The following is a 4,159-nucleotide window of genomic DNA, read 5'->3' as shown; positions in this document are numbered from 1 at the left end:
GTCAGTTTTGGTAGTTTGTGTCTTTTTATAACTTTTTTCTATCTCACCTTGGTTATCTAATTTGTTGGCATACACTTGTTTATGGTATTTCCTTATAATCATTTTTATTTCTGTAAGGTCAGTAATAATGTCCCCTCTTTCATCCCTAATTTTAGTAGTTTGCGTCTTCTCTCATTTTTCTTGGTCAGTCTATCTGAAGGTCTTTCAATTTTGTTGATCTTTTAAAGAATAACTTCTGGGGCTCTTTTTCCAGCTGGAACCATGGAGGGTGCAGAAGAGAAGAAGAAAAAGATTCCTGCTGTGCCAGAAACCCTTAAGAAAAAGCAAAGGAATTTTGCAGAGCTGAAGATCAAGCGCCTGAGAAAGAAGTTTGCCCAAAGGATGCTTCGAAAGGCAAGGAGGAAGCTTATCTATGAAAAAGTGAAGCACTATCACAAGGAATATAGGCAGATGTACAGAACTGAAATTCGAATGGCGATGATGGCAAGAAAAGCTGGCAACTTCTATGTTCCTGCTGAACCCAAATTGGCCTTTGTCATCAGGATCAGAGGTAACAATGGCGTGAGCCCAAAGGTTCAAAAGGTATTGCAGCTTCTTCGCCTGCGTCAAATCTCCAATGGAACCTTTGTGAAGCTCAACAAGGCTTCGATTAACATGCTGAGGATTGTAGAGCCATATATTGCATGGGGGTACCCCAATCTGAAGTTAGTAAATGAGCTAATCTACAAGCGTGGTTATGGCAAAATCAATAAGAAGCTAATTGCTTTGACAGATAACACTTTGATTGCTCGATCTCTTAGTAAATATGGCATCATCTGCATGGAGGATCTGATTCATGAGATCTATACTGTTGGAAAACGCTTCAAAGAGGCAAATAACTTTCTGTGGCCCTTCAAATTATCTTCTCCACGAGGTGGAATGAAGAAAAAGACCATTCATTTTGTAGAAGGTGGAGATGTTGGCAACAGGGAGGACCAGATCAACAGGCTTATTAGAAGAATGAACTAAGGTGTCTACCATGATTATTTTTCGAGTCTCATCAGCTTAATAAACAGTATCTGCTCTCAAAATGAAAAAAAAGAAAGAAAGAAAGAAGGAAGGAAGGAAGGAAGGAAGGAAGGAAAGAAAGAAAGAAAGAAAGAAAGAAAGAAAGAAAGAAAGAAAGAAAGAAAGAAAGAAAGAAAGAAAGAAAGAAAGGAAGAAAGAAAGAAAAAGAAAAAGAAAGAGTGAACTTCTGGGGTTTATTTTTTTCTCTGTTTTCTATTCTTCATTTTTAAAAATTTTATTCTAATTCTTATTATTTTCTTCTTTCTGCTTGCTATGGGTTTAGTGTACTCTTTTCCTGTCCAGTGTCTTAAGTTGAAAATTTAAATTATTGACTTGAGATCTTTCTTCTATTTTAATATAGTCATTTATAGCTATAAATTTTCCTCTAGTTAAGCAGTGCTTTGGCTTCATCCAATAAATGTTGATACTGTGTTATCATTTTCATTCATCTCAAAGTATTCTCTAATTTCCCTTGTGATTTCTTCTTTGACCCATTGATTATTTAGGAGAGTGCTGCTTAATTTCCATGTTATTTGTTAATTTCCCAAATTTATTTCTGTTATTAATTTCTAATTCAATTGTAATTAGAGAAGACACCTTGTACAATTTCAATCCTCTTAAATTTATTGAAGCTTGATTTATGGTGTAGCATAAGGTTTATCCTCAAGAATGTTCCATGTGCACTTGAGAAAAATGTGTAATCTGCTATTGTTGGCTGAGTATTGTTTATCTGTCTGCCAGGTCTGGTTTATTTACAGTGTCCTTCAAATCTTCTATTTTCTTGTTGATCTTCTGCTTAGTTGTTCTCTCCATTACTGAAAATGAAAATATTGATGTCTTTAAATATCATTGTTGCATTATCTGTCTTTCTCTTCAATTCTGTCATTTTTTTTTTTTTTTTGCTTGATATATTTTGGGGCTTTGTTGTTAAATGCATATGTGTTTATAATATTTATATCTTCCTAATGGATTGACCATTTTTTAATTAGAAAATGTCCCTTTTTATCTCTAGTAACATTTGTAAAAAGTCTATGTTGTCTAATATTAGAAATCTACTCCAGCTTTTTTATGGTTGCTGTTTGCGTGATATACATTTTCCCATTCTTTTGCTTTCAAACTATGTGTGTCTTTGGATTTAAATTATTTCACCTGTAAGGAACATATAGTTGAATCTTGTTTGTTTACACAGTCTAACAATAGCTGACTTTAGTTTGGATTGGTTAATTAAGTCACGTTTAATGTTATTGTTTTTTTTCGAGACAGGGTTTCATTCTGTCACCCAGGATGGAATTCACTGGTGCAATCATGGCTCACTGCTGCCTCGTCTTCCCAGGCTCAAGCAATTCTCCCATGTCAGCCTCCCAAGTATCTAAGACTACAGGGTACGTGCCATCATGTCCGTCTAATTTTTAAATTTTATTTTTGTAAAGACAGGGTTTTGCCATGTTGCCCAGGCTGGTGTCAAACTCTTGGGCTCAAGTGATCCTCCCATCTCAGCCTCCAAAAGTGCTGAGATTATAGGCATGGGCCACCACACCCAGCCTAATGTTATTATTGGCATAGTTGGACTTATGTCTGCCACTATAGTTTTTGCTTGCTATATGTCTCAGATTTCTTCTTTGTTCTTCTGTTCCTTCTTTACTGCTTTTATTTGCATTACATGAATATTTTCAGTGTAACATTTAATTCCCTCAGTAATTTTTTAATTATTTTTTGAATTATTTTCTTAGTGGTTGTTCTAGGTCTAATAGTATACATGTTAAATTATCAGAATCAAATTCAGATTTATGCTAACAATGTTATTGATATACAGAAATGTTACTCCTCTGTAACTCTATTCTCTCTTCTCTTTTTATTATTGTTGTTTTATGTACATGATGCATTGCTATCGTTATTGCTTTATATAGCGTTATTTCTTCTAATGATGTGGAGAGAAGGAGCAAAACCATGTACAACCACATGCAGCATAACATTTCAATGATGGACTACATATACGAAGGTGGATTTATAAGGTTATCAGAAAAATTCTTATCACCTGGTGACATGGTAGCCATTGGAATATCATAGGACAGTGCATTACTCATGTATTTGTTGGCGATGCTGGTATAAACAAACCTACTGCACTGCCAGTCATATAAAAGTCTAGGACATCCCCTTTTGTACAATACATGATACTTGATATTGATAATAAACATCTGTATTCCTGGTTTAGGTATTTACTATTCTATACTTTTAATGATTATTTTAGAGTATTTATTTAATATTTCTACTTATTGAAAAGTATTTACTGTTATATAATATGCCATGTTGCAGTAGCCTCAGCCTCATACATCTCCTGTTTATCGTGTCTCTTGATTGCATCGTTTTCTCTTGTGCATAATTTAATCTTATGTTGTTTTGTTCATAATGGCCCCAAGTATACAAAATCCACTGCTAATGTTGCCAGTAAGGAGCCACATCAAGTGATTGACCTGGAAATTAAAAGTGATTAAGGACTACAAAGGTGGAAAATCAGTAATGATGATTGCTTGCCAGTCAGCCAAGTCCCATTCCACCATAGCTACCGTCTTGAAGAACAAGAACAAAATGATGGAAGCTGTTAAAGGATTTGCTTCATTAAAGGCAGTAAGGCTCTTAATAAGGATCTCTAAAAGACATGGAGCAACTTCTAACAACTTGAATTGAAGACCAGACACAAGTGTGTTCCTCTCAGCATCATGACAATCACAGCTGAAGCAAAAAGTTTGTGATGTTGAAAGAAAAGGCTGGACTTGACTATCATGGTGAATTTACTGCTCACTCTGAGTGGTTTAAATGGTTCATTTTAAAAGAATCATTATCTATTACATAATGTGAAAATGAGTGGCGAGTCTGAGAGTGCTGATATGAAGGCAGCTGAAGAATTTTTAGAAACTGTAGATAAGCTGATTGTGGAGGAAAATTACTTGCAAAGCAAATCTTCAATATGGATAAAACCTTTCTATTCTGGAAATAGATGCCTGAAAGGACTTTCATCCATAAGGAGGCCAAGTCAATGCAAGGTTTCAAGGCTTTTTAGGACAAGATAACAGTCTTGTTGGGGGCAATGTTGCAGGCTACAAATGGAAACATT

At 35.0% G+C, this 4,159-nt stretch overlaps 1 pseudogene across 1 annotated transcript; it reads left to right on the top strand.

Moving 5' to 3' along the window:
- Positions 1-243: 243 nt before the first annotated feature.
- On the top strand, positions 244-1,024 carry LOC105504603 (annotated as a pseudogene). The gene has a single exon (XR_001000631.1). The product of XR_001000631.1 is annotated as a 60S ribosomal protein L7 pseudogene (transcript).
- Positions 1,025-4,159: the final 3,135 nt, after the last annotated feature.

The sequence above is a fragment of the Colobus angolensis genome, unplaced genomic scaffold (genome assembly GCF_000951035.1).
Source record: "Colobus angolensis palliatus isolate OR3802 unplaced genomic scaffold, Cang.pa_1.0 Scaffold122, whole genome shotgun sequence".
NCBI lineage: Eukaryota > Metazoa > Chordata > Mammalia > Primates > Cercopithecidae > Colobus > Colobus angolensis.
The sequence above is the reverse complement of the archived record's forward strand: the minus strand, read 5'-3'. Positions and strand labels throughout refer to the sequence as shown.